At 39.3% G+C, this 16,040-nt stretch overlaps 1 protein-coding gene across 48 annotated transcripts in view; it reads left to right on the plus strand.

The window, feature by feature from the left end:
• Positions 1–16,040, plus strand: part of DYRK1A (dual specificity tyrosine phosphorylation regulated kinase 1A) — a 214,750-nt gene that overhangs the window by 131,800 nt on the left and 66,910 nt on the right. Inside the window, exon 1 of one of the 48 annotated variants that reach the window (XM_081573172.1) lies at positions 5,524–5,594. The exons of the other annotated variants lie outside the window; for them this stretch is intronic. The gene's annotated coding sequence lies outside the window, so the exon portion shown is untranslated. Of the gene's footprint in view, positions 1–5,523; positions 5,595–16,040 lie in introns of those variants that run through there. 48 annotated transcript variants of the gene reach the window in all.

Genomic DNA, 16,040 nt, shown 5'->3' on the forward strand with positions numbered 1-16,040 from the left:
GAGTTGGACGGTGAAGAAAGCTGAGCGCCGCAGAATTGATGCTTTTGAACTGTGGTGTTGGAGAAGACTCTTGAGAGTCCCTTGGACTGCAAGGAGATCCAATCAATCCATCCTAAAAGAGATCAATCCTGGGTGTTCATTGGAAGGTCTGATGTTGAAGCTGAAACTCCAATACTTTGGCCACCTCATGCGAAGGGCTGACTCATTGGAAAAGACCCTAATGCTGGGTAGGATTGGGGGCGGGAGGAGAAGGGGACGACCAAGAGGATGAGATGGTTGGATGGCATCACCGACTCGATGAACATGGGTTTGGGTAGACTCCGGGAGTTGGTGATGGACAGGGGGGCCTGGCATGCTGCAATTCATGGGGTCGCAGAGAGTCGGACACGACTGAGCAACTGAACTGAACTGAACTGAATTGTTTACAATACTTGTCACCTTCAGTTTATGAGAAGGCCCTCTTTTATAATATTTTAATAAAGAAAGTGAAGTCGCTCAGTCGTGTCCAACTCTTTGCGACCCCATGGACTGTAGCCTACCAGGCTCCTCTGTCAATGGGATTTTCCAGGCAAGAATACTAGAGTTGGTTGCCATTTCCTTCTCCAGGAGATCTTCCTGACCCAGGGATTGAACCCAGGTCTCCCGCATTGTAGGCAGACGCTTTACCCATCTGAGCCACCAGGGAAGTCTACTTGTAACCCTTGTTGCCCCACTCAAACATCTGACCTCCGTGTGCCATTATCAGCTTCTCTCGTAATGTTGCGGGGGGCAAACGCAGGTTTGGAGTTTGTGGTGAGACGCCAGGCGGATGGCCTCAGTTCAGTGGGTGTGAATGGGGGTCTTGGAGAGAGTGGTCTCACCCTTTCATTGCCAAGTGAGAGGGTCCCAGGGAACAGTGTGGAGCTCAGCTGCTCCTGCCTAGCCCTTCCTTGGCAGGTGGCGTAGTGTCTTCCAGGGCTTTTTTTTTTGCCTCAGCCTGGGGGTGACTGTTCCTCTGTGCTTGAGTGGCTGGGACTAAGTGTGTTGACTCTGCAATAGATGCTTCTTTGAGCTGTTGGGAGAGGCTGACCACACAGCAGATAGTTGTCTGGTAGTCAGGTCCCCTTCTGCCCATCTTTCTTTCTGCTCCAGTTTTCCTTTTTCACCCAGAATGACACTTGCCACTTTTGCTGTGGTTCTTGGTGTCAGCTTTCGGCTCTGGGTCTTTCTGATACTCTTCTGATTATTGGTATGATCCTGTTGGCCTTTTGTCTTGAAGAAATCTGTCAGAACTTTCGGCTCACCACAGTGAATCTCTCTGCCATGCTCTGCCGAAGTGATTTTATTTTTGTGACTTTCAACTGCTATGTTGGTAGATATTACGGAGGATGTGAACAAGTGTGCTTCGTCCATCTGTGCTGTAGAGTTTTCCTTTTAAAAGCACTTTCCAGCCTCAATTTAGGAAACTGAGCTTCTGGGTGTGGTGTTTGTTACTTCTCTTGCTGGTTGTCTTAAAGGATTTTTCAAGCATTACTCCAGTTGTGGCTGTCTTTGGTTCTCCGGTAGTAAATGTTAAGACCTAGGTGGAATTCGTGATCTCAATAAAACTTTCCATCTACTACCCACCTATAGTATAGCACTTAAAGTTGCCCATGTGAGAAATAGCTCTCTCTCTCGAGTCACCGTCTGTACTTCAGTTTCTCCTTTTGTGATTTTTGGTTTTGGCTCTGTTTGGAAGCTTCCCTGGTAAAGAATCTACCTGCAGTGTGGGAGACCTGGGTTCGGTCCCTTGGTTGGGAAAATCCCAACCGGAGAAGGGCATGACAACCCACTCCAGTATTCTTGCCTGGAGAATCCCCGTGGACAGAGGAGCCTGGCTGGGCTACAGTCTGTGGGGTCACGGAGAGTTGGGCACAACTGAGAGACTAAGCACACGTTGTTTGGAAGCACGGTTCTCTCTGTCCACGTTTTGCCCATTTCCTCCACGTGGCCTCTGCTTTCTACCTAGGTTTCAACTGCTTTGGAGGATGGCTCCTTATCTCAGGTGCTTTGAACCCCAAGCCTCTTAAAAGTGAATTTTTCATATTGTTCATTTTAAAATTCAGACTAAGTATAACCCCTAAATGTGTGAAACCTGTCCACTTGTTTTCATATTCATGGAAATTGATAAAGAAAATTCTTAATGCAGTTTGTATAGGTGAGGATGGTTAAGAAAGATGAACCTGTTACTTATATTTTATTGTCTTGATGCACGCACAATCCAAGGAAAGTTTTTAACCCCAAAGTTAATTTGCAAAAATCGTCTTTTGTTATTATTTTGGCAGTGTGCATTAATTATGATAACATTTAGCTAAAGGCTTGATCAGTCAGCTTTTAATATTTCCACAATACCTGATGAGGGAGTAAAAGTGTATTTAATATACAACATGAGTATTTGTAATGTTTTGAGTGCCTTTTTTGTTTTGGGAGGGGAAGGAGGATGAAGATGGAACCATTTCCCATATGTGAATTAGTTGATCCACAAAGGTAGAGAATAGTCAAAGGTTTAAAACTTTCTGCCCATAATCCAGATTTAAGTAACAGTTTACCTTCAGTTTTTATAGGCAGATTTATGAGGATGAAGAGGGTGGGAAAGGCATCAGAATTGCTCTCAGGTTGGAGAGGACAGATGTCACTGGACGTCATCTCTGTAAAGGATGTCCTGCAAGGCAGTGTGACGATGCCTCACTTTTATACTGGGTGAGGCATCACAGACTGGACTAAAGTAGTTGCTCAAAAGTTTCGAATATTTTTCCAGATTAGATGGCTTCAGATTTAAAAAGGAAAATGCTTTCCAGTTTTCAAAACTATAAAGCTACATTGTATTTCTCCCTAATAAAATTGTTGGTACGGTGGGGTTTATCATTTAGATAATCTTGGATGACTTACTACTTGTCGTAATAATGGCCTGTTACACATGGAGAGGCTAGAGGCTGTTTATGTATCTTGAGCATCATTAATTGCAGATTTGAGAAGTTACCAGTTATATTTTCCAAATATGTTTCTTCTTGCAATATAACTGGAATACTATATTTTAAAAAGTAAATGGTTGATTCTATACTTAGAAAACTTAGTATTTTCTTTACTAGAAATTCTAAAATACATATTTTATATAACGAAGATTCTAATTTAGTGATTTAACTTATTTTTAAACATTTTCAATGTTTAATTTCTGATTCCAAAAGTAGTAGTCATTGATATTTTCTTGAACTCCACAATTTAAGTAACTTTTAAAAGAACTGATGATAAACTGAACAGCATTTAAATTCAGGATGTTTTATCCCAGAGCATCTGTCACCAGGCAGATGATGTTTCCTTGTGTCTCCAGGTCCCAAATGAAAATGAAAGTGCCAAGGTTTTAATGGTTTTTCTTCTTTAAGGGTGGAAAATTTTGTCATATGGAGAATGTTTAATAAGAGGTGGACTGAGAACCGTCTTTGTTTACATGGAAAATGTTTTTTGTTTCTTTAACTGCTGTAGATTGGAGGACGGGCTAGATTAGGATCAGTTTATCTGTGTGATGCAAGTAAGAAGCTTGAACCTGGGAGAAATGACCAGGATATTAAAGATTTATGGGCAGGAGTGTGAATGAAATTGACTTAAAAATCTTTCTCTCTTGCTTCTCTCTTTTGCCCTTGCCCTTAGGAATTAAAGGAGGCTTGTAAAAGGTTCCAAGTATTAAACACATACATACACATTAAAGGAGGCTTGTAAAGGGTTCCAAGTATTAAGCACCAACCCAGATGATATCTGAAGGGGAGTAAGATTGAGTCTTTCAGTTGGAGTGAATTTTCAACTTTTTCTTAAGGAAACTTTGGTTAGTGTAGATGCTTTTGTCATATGATGGCATTGAGAGTGATTCTGAGCTAACCTTTTTTGAACATTTGTATTTTTATGTATTTTCATACAGGTAGCAAACCATGAGACTTACTAGTACTTGACTGATATTATTTACAGATATTGTTAGAGTGTTTGGGAGGACTTTGATTTTCATCTACAGATCTTATGCACTAGTTTTTCTAAAAGTATAGTTTGTTTTTGGAATAAACGGTTAGTGTTAGACGGTCTTTAAGGTTTCTTCCAGCTTTAAAGTTCCTGCCCCTAAGAAGCTGACTTTAGTTTGTGGTTTTATTGGACTTTTTAAAATGACTTTCATCCAGAACTGCTAAGTAGAACATGGGAAGAAATTAGGAGAGAAGCATGGGTGGTGGTTGCTTTGGAGATGCTGGAAAAGCGGTTTCAGTTTTCTTAAGGGGGAAGATAACTTGCAGTGGTGGAGATAGGAGCAACATGCTGTTTACTTTGAATCTGATGCTTGAAATCTGTTCTTTGTGTTAATTCAATATATTTGACAAATGCTAGAAGTCTTCCTGGAGACATTTACAGACATTCTGTGGGAAAATATATTTGAGAATCTCTGACTTCTTGGTGTGGGATGAATCTGTACTCCATTTAGGAGATAATTGCTAGGATAGGTGGGACAAGTTGATCTATTTTAAAATAAAACTTTACCTTTTATAAAGGCACAATCATAAGGCACAAATGGGAAATGTCTCCTTGACATGTTTCAAAGCAGTTCTCTGAATATGTGAGATTAAAGGCATTCTCTTAACCACTAAGAATTGTCAGAACACCGATGCTCTTTAAGACTATTTGTAGCTGTTAGTAAACAGAGTATACTAACAGTTACTGTATTTAAGACTGTATTTGTAGCTGTTGGTCGTACTGACAGTTTTTTTTAATGTTTTACTCATTATTAGAAATTTTACATTTGAATAGAATGTGTTTATATTGTGCTTATATCTTGATCTTGGTTCCAAAATATGAGTATTATTTTCTTGGTCCCAATTTGTATATTCTGAGCCCTATAGGTTAATAATAACTTGGGGTTTTGTAATTTTAAAATTATTTTGAAATTACATATTTGCGTATATTGTAACCAAAACCGTACTGTGATTTCTCTTCAGTCTGATAAAGCTTGTTTCAGGCTTCCAGCCACGTGTTCTGTTACTCCTACCGTTTGTTTAGGTTTTTGTGATAGAACAAAAATGCTTTACAAGATTTCTCTAATATGAGAATATACTTGAATGTATGGATAGAGATTTACATAATGCCTACCTTTGAGTAGGTGGGGGGAAAAGTTAAAATGTTGATGGCAGCTTCTGATAGAAAAACTCATAACTGTATAGTAAAAAGTTAAAATTACAACACATACACTACTGTATTCTGTGTGTATTACCATTGGACTTCATTTGGAGTGAAAAATAGAATATGATTCTAATCCTTTACAGTTGCTAATTTTGCTCTAACCCTGAAAGTGTTAACAGCAACTTGAAAATGTGACAAAGCTCAATTTCATTTCTTGTTTATTGCTTGTTTTCCTATTGGACGTTGGGAAGTAGCTCTGCCCTGGCAACTAAAATAGGCTATTTGCATAGCCTAGTTTGATTGGCTAGCATTCCGACTAACAGTCCCAATCATATGGAGTCGGTTTAGTGGTAGGCTATGCTAATTAGCCGCTGTTGCTGGGGTTCAGGATGGTTTCTATGTGCTATTCTGCTGCATTGTGTTGCCTGGTGAGAGACTTTGATAAATGAGTGTTTAATGATCTGCAGCAGTTCCCACTCACTGCGGGCAGGCGGATTTTAGAACAGAAGTGGAAATAAGGATTTGATTGCTTTGTTAAATACCTGTAACCAAAATATGTGTATTAAATTATATAAGTAAATTGTTTAAAATGTTTATCTAATTAAATACTTTATTACAAAAAGGAAAATACTTAAGCTTTGTCAAAATACAACCCAGGGAGCAGCACTGTGCACAGGTTTTCTAAAACTGTTCAGTAAAATTGATTTCTTTTCAGATAAGAAATAATACCATTGCAAAAAGTAGCACATTTGATGTTTCTCATGATTGACCTTTTATAAAGGTACATGTTTGTGTTTAATAAATTGGTGCAGGTTTTGGGACAGAATTGATCTGATATTGCTCATGTAGTCTAGCAGTCAGGAGCATAACTCGAAGCCCCCTGTTCGTGTTCTTTGGTTCATTTGGAAGATCAGGTTGTTACTCATCCCCTCTTGTTACTACTGTCTCTCTGGTTTAAGTCAGATGTTTCAACTATTGCTTGTACTATTAGTATCTTTGTTTGGGCTTGTACTATTAGTATCTTTGCTTTACATTAAGTCTTTATTGAGTAGTTTGGTGAGTGAGTCTGTAGGAAATTAAAATTTCAGTGATTTGTTCAAAGAACCTAAGAGGTGAAGAGTAAACTCATGCAGACTTAGGTGAAAACATAAGATTGTCATACAGAAAGTACCATAAGTATTTATCTGAAAGAGTACAGGAAAAAAAAATCCCAGGCTTTTTGATGATTGGGACATGGGAAACAGGTTGAGTAGTCTGGGAAAGGCTTTTGAGAAAGCCCATGGAACTGCTTTTAAATATGACTTAATTCAAATAGCTGGATAGTAATAGGAAGGAAGAACATTTTCGTGTGAAGAACAGATAGCAGTTGAATAAAAGTAACCTTTGGTATTATTGTTATCCAGTGTAGGTGGTCATAGTGATTAAAGCTTTGGTGTCTTAGATGTTTCAGTGCCTGAGCGTCTAAGCCAGCTGGTGTCATTCCCTTAAAATCAGAACTGCTGTTTTACTGTGTTCAGGCTCTAATTTTCTTTGGCTTTTCTTCCCTTGGTTTTGTGACAGCTCGTGCTCTTCAGCTTGTGTTGTCCATTGGTTAAAGCATAAGGGTTTTAAACTTTCTTTCCTCCTTCCCTCTTGACCCTAAAGCGCTGAAACACAGGACGGTATCAAAAATAATCCATGAACTTTAGATGTCTGTATCAAATTATCTGAGAAGTGTACCCCTTTAATTGTTATATCTTTTATTTAAGGGTCTGGTTAAATCAGATAGATATGCTAATTGGACAGTCTTACAACCTTGCAAAGAATGTAAACAAAAATTAAACCTTAATATCTGATCATTTTTCTCAGGCATATCTACTGAAGATGTATTCTAAAACAAATGTACACAGTGCTATATATCAATTATATCTCAATAAAAATGAACAGAAATACTTTATTCATCCCCATAGTCAGAGGGACCTAGGCTCCTCCACTCACGGAGTTTGTAGTTCAATGGAGGTAGTTGACGTATGTCTTTATGTAACTGTGTGATAGAGTTACGGAAAATAGTGAAATATCCGTGCTGCAGGAGAGGTGGAAATTCAGAGAGGAAGTGATCCTTTTTCGATTGGAACTAGGAAAAGATTCTTGATGAAAATGGTATTTCACATGGTCTTAGGGAAGCCTTGTTTGCGCGCAGTATGTCATCTTTGGTAAAGTGTTCAAATCCTTGGTCCTACTTTTCCCCGGTTCTTCTCCTTATTACTGAGTTTTGAGAATTTTATCTATTTTGGATTCAAGTCCTTTAGCAGATACATGATTGGCAAATAATTTATCCTAATTCATGGCTTATTTTTTCATTGTTTTTAAGTGTCTTTGAACAGATATTTTTAATTTTTATGACATCTAATTCATTGATTTGTTCTTCTGTGGATCATGCTTTTGGCAAACTTACAAACTGTCCAAAGATGTGAAAGTTTCCCATATTTTCTTCCCCCCTCCAGATTTTATAATTTTGGGTGTTACATTTCTGTGATCCATTTGGAGTTAATGTTCGTAAATGGTGCTGCAAGGTATAGATCACTTTTTCTGCAAAGGGGCCATTTGAAGAAAGGACTATCCTTTCTCCACTGAATTACTTTTGTATCTTTGTTGAAAATCAGTCTTCCATGTGCGTGTGGGTCTGTTTATGGACTTGCTGTTCTGTTAATCCATTTGTCTGTTTTGATGCCAATACCATATTGCCTTTATTACTGTAGCCTTATAATTAAGTATTGAGATCTGGTAGTGGTAGTATTAGTCCTGCAATTTCTTCTTTTCCAAAATTGTGATGTCTACTCTAGGTCCTTTGCATTTCCATGTGAATTGTCAAATCATTTTGTCAGTTTCTGCAAATAGGAAACTGATAGAAATCTATTTAGATTTTTCTTTAATTTCTCTGATATTTCTAATTTTCAACGTATAAGTCTTGCACAGCTTTTGCCAGATCTATAAAAGTATTTATTTATACTATGATAAATAGTTTTTAAGCTTCAGTTTATGATTATAGTTGCTAGTATATAAAATCCATCTGATTTTTGTATATTGAGCTTGTATTCCGCAACCTCGCTTAAATCTCTCTGTGAGTCTAATAGCTGTTCGGTGTATTCCATCAGATTTTCTACCTGGATGATCCTTCACTTCTTCTTTTCTAATTTGGTTACCTTTTATTTCTTGTTGCCTTACTGTACTGGCTGGGACCTCCATGGAATGTAGAGTCCCTATAGAACACAGTGCTGAATAGAGGTGGTGAAAAAGGACATTCTTGTCTTCTTCTTTTAAAGAGAGAAACATTGAATCACCACTAAGTATGATGTTAGCTGTGGAATTTTTGTCAATGTCCTTTATCAGATTGAGGAAGATGCATTTCTAGTTTGCTGAAAGCTTTTTCTTTTTTTAATCAAAAATAGTTGGATTTTGAAATTACTGTATGATTGTCCTTTTTTTAAAGTTAATTTGGTGAATAACATTGATTTCTGAATATTAAACTGACACTGCATTCTGAAATAAAGCCAGCTTGGTTGTGAATACCTTGTCCTGTTCTTCCAGATGGATGGATTCAGTGCGCTACAGTTCTGCTCAGATGTTTTGCGTCTCACATTCACGGAAGAGACGCTGGGGTTTCATGGACTTGCTCTGTGTTCTTGTTTTCTGTTTTGTTGATTTCTTCTCTGGACGCTTCTCATTTTCTTTATTCTGTTAACTTAGGGTTTTGTTTGCTTTTTTTCTGGTTTATTAAGATAGAAAACAAGTCATTGATTTCAGAGCTTCTTTTTAAAAATATACTATTTTTAGTTCAAATTATATTTTCTATTTCCATTTATATGTTTAATTCACATAGCAAAGGTACTGCCAGACATTATTTGCTATATAACAGCACTGTGTTTTTTGTTTATTCCCTTAACTGTATCACCTAAATTTTGATACAGTGTATTCCATTTTCTTTTAGTTCAAAATACATTTGTTCTTTGACTTCTTCTTTGAGCCATAAGTGCTTATTAGTATGTCATATAGTTTCTAAGTATTTGGGGACTTTCCATGCATCTGTTGTTGCTTTCAAATTTCATTACCGTCAGAAACATATTTTGTATGACTTGATCCCCTTTAATTTGTTGAGATTGTTTTATGATCCATATTATGATTTGTCCTGGTAAATGTGCTGTGTTGCTAGAAAACAGTGTATGTCCAACTGTTTTTTGGTAGAGTATTGTCTAAGTGTTTGTTAGGTCAAGTTCATGGATAGTGTTCTTTCTGTATTCTCATTGATTTTCTGTCTTCTTATACTATCAATTATTAAGAGAAGATTATGAAATTTTCTAATATAATTGTGTCTATTTATTCTTACAGTGTTTCTGCTCTATGTATTTTAAAACTCTTTTGATAGGTGCATGCATATTCAGAATGAATATATCCTCTTGATGATTTGACGTCTTTAACATTATAAAGTGACTTTCATTCCTAGTCATACATTCCGTTGGTTACAGAATACTTTGTTTCATATTAATATCGCTGTTTCATCTTAGTTTTGATTAGTGTTAGCATGACATATCTTTTTTTAGCCTTTTACTTTTTTTTTTTTAGCCTTTTACTTTTAATGTATTAATGTCTATTTGAAATGTGTTTTTCATAGGCAGCATAGTTGAATTTTGTTCTCCTTCTTACCCCGAGTCTGAAAATCTCTGCCTCTCAGTTGGGATATTTAGACCATTTGCATTTAATATGATTGTTGATATGTTCCAGTTTAAGTCAGGCTGCTCTTTACTTTCTGTGTATCTTCTCCGTTACTTGTTCTGCTCCCTCCTCTTTTCCTGTCTTTGGATTAAGTGAATGTATTTTATTTGATTTTTTTTTCTCCTTTGATGGCTTATTCACTTTAACCCCCCCCTTTTTTTTAAATTCAGTGATTGCTTTTTATCTGGTAACAGTCTTAGTCAGTCACTTCAGTCGTGTCTGACTCTCTGCGACCCCATGGACTGCAGCACGCCAGGCCTCCCTGTCCATCACCAACTCCCAGTATTCATGTCCGTGGAGTCGGTGATGCCATCCAACCATGTCATCCTCTGTCGTCCTTTTCTCCACCTGCCTTCAATCTTTCCCAGCATCAATCAGGGTCTTTTCCAGTGAGTCAGTTCTTCACATCAGGTGGCCAAAGTATTGCAGCTTCAGCATCAGTCCTTCCAATGAACACCCGGGACTGATCTCCTTTAGGATGGACTGGTTGGATCTCCTTGTAGTCCAAGGGACTCTCAAGAGTCTTCTCCAACACCACAGTTCAAAAGCATCAATTCTTCAGTGCTCAGCTTTCTTCACAGTCCAACTCTCACATCCATACATGACTACTAGAAAAACCATAGTTCTGACTAAATGGACCTTTGAGAGGAAGGTAATGTCTCTGCTTTTTAATACACTGTCTAGGTTTGTCATAAGTTTTCTTCCAAGGAGCTAGTGTCTTTTATTTTCATGGCTGCAGTCACCATCTGCAGTGATTTTGGAGCCCAAAAAAGTAAATTCAGCCACTGTTTCCTCATCTATTTGCCATGAAGTGATGGGACTAGATGCCATGATCTTAGTTTTTTGAATGTTGACTTTTAAGCCAGCTTTTTCACTCTCCTCTTTCACTTTCATCAAGAGGCTCTTTAGTTCTTCTTCACTTTCTGCCATAAGGGTGGTGTCATCTGCATATCTGAGGTTATTGATACTTCTCTGGCCATCTTGATTCCAGATTGTGCTTCCTCCAGCCCAGCGTTTTGCATGATGTGGTCTACTTTCAGATAATCCTGCCGTTTCACATCATATTTAGCATATTGACCATAACAACTTAGTGTCCTTTCGTTTATCTTTTACTGGTCTTTTTACCGCCTTTCATAGAGTTTATATATATGTTAGGAACCCCACACTACGTTATTTTGTTTCAACAGTTAACAATCTTGTAATGAGAGGTCACTAATGAGAAACACCCCTGCACATGTGCCCATGTTGCCCTCCCTGACGCCCTCCGTCGTTTGGCAGGTCCGGGTCCTGTCCCGGCCTGGTCTCACTCTCCTTCACCCTCAGCGCTCCCTTACTATTTCCTCTCGGGCAGGCCTGTCAGTGACATCTTTTCTCGTCTTTGTATATCTGAAAATGTTTTTCTTGTTACGCTTCTTGTGCTTGCGGCTTATTGAACCCTCTGTATCTATGAATTTGTAGTTTTTATCAAATTTAGAAAATTTCTGACTTTTTAAAATTGCTTCTGTTCCTGTCAGGAACTCTCATTCATGTATATTACAAAATTTGTGGTTGTCCCAGAACTAAGTGAATGTCTGTTAATTTTAGATTTTAATTTCTTTTTAAAAATCTGTTTTTTTTTCTTCCCTGTGTTGACAGCCAGTTTCAGGTGTTTGAATGGTCCATTGAAATTCTGAAATTCTTGTTATTGCTATCTTCAGGTTCACTATTCTTTTTTTTCCTGCAATGTGTAATGTGTTTTTAATCTTAAACTGTGTACTTTTATTTGTACAAGTTCTGTTTGTGTCTTTAAAAAAATATTTCCCACAATTTTCTACTTTGGCTATACGAATATGTGGAATATAGTTATTATAATACCTGTTTTAATGTCCTTACCTGCTAATTTTAACAGCTGTGTCAATTCTGGATCAATTTCCATTGATTGCTTTTTTCTCATTATAGGTTATGTTTTCCAATACATCTTTGTATGCTTGGTAATTCTGATTGTGTGCTAGACATTTATGAATTTTTACTGTATTAAGTGAGTGGAGAAGGCAATGGCACCCCACTCCAGTACTCTTGCCTGGAAAATCCCATGGATGGAGGAGCCTGGTAGGCTACAGTCCATGGGGTCGCTGAGAGTCGGACACGACTGAGCAACTTCACTTTCACTTTTCCCTTTCATGAACTGGAGAAGGAAATGGCAACCCACTCCAGTATTCTTGCCTGGAAAATCCCAGGGACGGCGGAGCCTGGTGGGCTGCCGTCTATGGGGTCGCACAGAGTCGGACACGACTGAAGCGACTTAGCAGCAGCAGCAGTGAGGGGTAGATTTACATTCCTATAAATTTTTGTGACCTTTTTCTGGGACAGTTATATTTCTTGGAAATAATTTGATCCTTTTAGCTGTATTAAGGCTTTCTACATGAGACCAGCAGAGTGTCTAGTCTGATTATTCCTCACTGCTGAGAAGATAAGTACTCCCCTGTGTGAGGTGCTCAGTGCTCTCTGTGAGTCTGGATGTTTCACAGTCTGATTGGTGTGCGTCTTGCTTCTGGTGTTTGCTGGCAGTCTCCCACGTGCTTGGCCTCTGCTGCACCACCCTCATCTCCGTCTGCATCTTCATGTGGTGTTCTCCCTGAGTGCCTGTCTCTGTCCACATTTCCTCCTGTTAAGAGGACAGCGGCCATACTGGATTAGGGCCCACCAGCATGACCTTATCCTTAACTAATTACATCTGTAGTGACCCTATTTTCAAATAAGATCAGTTCCAAACAAAGTTGTATTCTGTGGTGCTTGGGGGCTAGACTTGAATGTGAATTTTGAAGGGACACAGTTAAACCTGTAACTGCCTCCCTCACCCCGTATTGTTTCCCAACATAACACTTTTATGTTCTTAGGTTCTTACCTCTGTTCTTCCCTCAGCTTGTTTCCTTTGCTTATTTTAATTAAGAACTACCTACTAATCAGAATTAATGTCCGTTCACCTTTTACTATAAGTGTTTACATGGCTGTTTCTTGCACATGCTTGTAACATTTTTGAAAAACTGGAGAGAACTCAAGTTTTGGAATTGTGCCCCAGTTCTTTCTTCCCTCCCCAGTCCAGCCTGTAGTCCTTTATAACTAGTGGTTACTCAAATATGTCAATGAGTGTGTCTAAGCAGACAAGTTGTATATACGAGGCATTTTATGAAAGATTTGAAAAGTTTGGATTCTGGGCTTCTGGAAGCCTCTTTAGGAGGTTGTTACCATACGCCGCGCTTGCATTAGTTTATTAAACATTACTGACCCTGCTAGGTACAGAACCCCCTGTATTAGGTGTTGAAATGGAGAGGCCTGTGAAAGTTACAGGAGTCTGCTGCTCTTCTCGTGGAGCTTCCTGTCTGTGAATGGTTATGAGGGGAAAGAACAGAGATCCTTATGAATCCTAGTAGGAATCCTAGGCAGAACTTAGAGGATGATTAGTCATGAAGGTGTAGGATGAAGAAGAGTGTGAGAACATGAAGGCAAGCCTGGATGATGGGAGAGTATTGTTAGTGGAAATGGCAGGTTAGGCAGGGTGTTCTTTTTTTGAGCGGGGGGTGGGTGGGGATGATAAATTAGTTTGTTTCTGGATAAAGAAGTAGAACCTCTAAGTAGAAATTCCAGATTGCAGAAAGTCCAGAAATGAATAGTGAATTGATAGCTGTTGGCTTTGCTTTCCCATGAGAGGGGGAGAGAGCGTGAGCAGTTAGCTGCAGGGAGGAGCTGACAGTGGACAGCAAGGCTTTCCTGGGTGCGTGCTGCTCTGAAAATACTTGGAGGAAGAGTGGAAGGGCTGAGAACTGGGAGCTGATACCGTGGTAATCATTTCTGTCTTGCTAATGAGCAAAGCAGGGCACAGGAAGTTGAGACCGGTACCAGAGGACATAGCTAGTGAGTGGTGCGGCTGGGATTCGAACTGGGCATCGAGGCACAGGGATCTGTGCTGTTAGGCACTACTCTATGCTGCCTCTAATATTTTACTTGAATGTACTTGCTATTTAATATGTGAAGTTTCTCATAGTTCAGTTCAGTTGCTCAGTCGTGTCCGACTCTGCGACCCTGTGAATCGCAGCACGCCAGGCCTCCCTGTCCATCACCAACTCCCGGAGTCCACCCAAACACATGTCCCTCGAGTCGGTGATGCCATCCAGCCATCTCATCCTCTGTCGTCCCCTTCTCCTCCTGCCTCCAATCCTTCCCAGCATCAGGGTCTTTTCCAGTGAGTCAGCTCTTCGCATGAGGTGGCCAAAGTATTGGAGTTTCAGCTTCAACATCAGTCCTTCCAAGGAATATTCAGGACTGATCTCCTTTAGGATGGACTGGTTGGATCTCCTTGCAGTCCAAGGGACTCTCAAGAGTCTTCTCCAACACCACAATTCAAAAGCATCAATTCTGCGACACTCAGCTTTCTTCACCGTCCAACTCTCACATCCAGACATGACCACTGGAAAAACCATAGCCTTGACTAGACGGACCTTTGTCGGCAAAGTAATGTCTCTGCTTTTGAATATGCTGGCTAGGTTGGTCATAACCTTCCTTCCAAGGAGCAAGTGTCTTTTAATTTCATGGCTGCAATCACCATCTGCAGTGAAGTTTCTCATAAGGAAACTGCAGTATGTTAACAAAGTTAGAACCTGTCAGCCTCACTTTCACTTAGTGAAGGTCAGAGTGAAAATAAATACAGGGAAACCAAAGCAATTCTATTAAATTTATACAACGTACGAGAAACGATGGGACTGTGTATGGTCAGTTAGTAGCTAAGGGATATTCTGTTAGATGTCAGGTAGTTTGAGAAAACAGTGAGCATTTACTGTGCCAAGCGTTTCCTCTTGTTGGTGAGTATTTACTAGTGGATAAGACAGAGTCCTTGCTAACGTGGAGCTTATATTCTAATGGCTAAAGATAACCCCGCAAACATCTAAACATGTGGATGGTTGGGGGAGGCGCCGTTTTTGCCAGAAAGGCCCTCAGGAATGGTCTCTCCAAGGGTGTGCTTTACTTCAGCTTTGTTTGACTTGTTTTAAACGAACCCATGTGTCTGTGGCATATTCTGGTTTATAGTGCCAACCGCAGTCCTGCATACAATCTTGCAAGCCTATTCTTGTATCCAGGACAACTTAGTATTTTTTCCCACTTGGAGTAGAGGAGTGATAGTTGTCCATAGGAAAGCCCAGGGAGTTCTGTGTAAAAGAGGGGTTATTTCTAATCACTGTCCATTTCCTCATAGACCCAGTGAGAGGGTGGGAACTTGACACCCTGCTCTCGTCAATGTTAACACTCTTAATATCGTTCCTTTGGGGCTAAGGACTCCCTTGCGTTGAAAACAGTGAGTAGGCTTTGCTACCACAAATGTCTTTGGCATTAAGAAAAGAACGCAGTATTGTGCAGGAAAATCCTTGCTAGTGCTTGTACATATCATCCATATTTCTTGATAATTACTGTGGAAGAACATTTTATAACTAAAGCTTTGAAAAAGTTTTCCTGAGCACTAGGCCTCTCAGTTCACTCGTTTTTGCATAAAATGGATTATATTGCACTTACTTAACCATTTCCTAAGAACTGTAATATCTCTGAAGACATAATCATAATAAACTTTTTTCTAAAACATGTTGAACTAAATAAATGCATTAGTATTAAATAGTGTAGTGAGTGCAGCTCAGGAAACAAAGATGACAAGTTGCGTTTTTCAGAAACTCAAAATAGCCTATTCAGATCCTTGAGGACTTTTAAAAGGCATTTTAATTGAGATTAGGTTTCTATTCAGTATGGGCTTCCCAGGTGGTGCTAGTGGTAAAGAATCCACCGCCAGTGCCAGTGCCAGTGCGGGAGCCGTAAGAGACCTGGTTCGATCCCTGGATGGTGAAGATCCCTTGGAGGACGGTATGGTGACGCACTCCAGTGTTTGTGCCTAGAGAATGCGGTGGACAGAGGAGCCTGGCAGGGCTACGGTCCATAGGGTCACAAAGAGTCGATAGTTAATGGGGAAATTGGTATTCTTTTCTAGCTATTAAAATACTAGTATCCTCGGATTTGAGAATTCATAGCATGAAGGCTTTTAAATCTTCACCTTTGAAATTGGGTGTTGTTTTAGAGTTTACAAAGTGTGTTCACATGTGTTAGCTGAC

This window comes from Giraffa tippelskirchi, chromosome 2, assembly GCF_054371585.1.
Source record: "Giraffa tippelskirchi isolate mGirTip1 chromosome 2, T2T-mGirTip1v1.2.pri, whole genome shotgun sequence".
Lineage (NCBI taxonomy): Eukaryota > Metazoa > Chordata > Mammalia > Artiodactyla > Giraffidae > Giraffa > Giraffa tippelskirchi.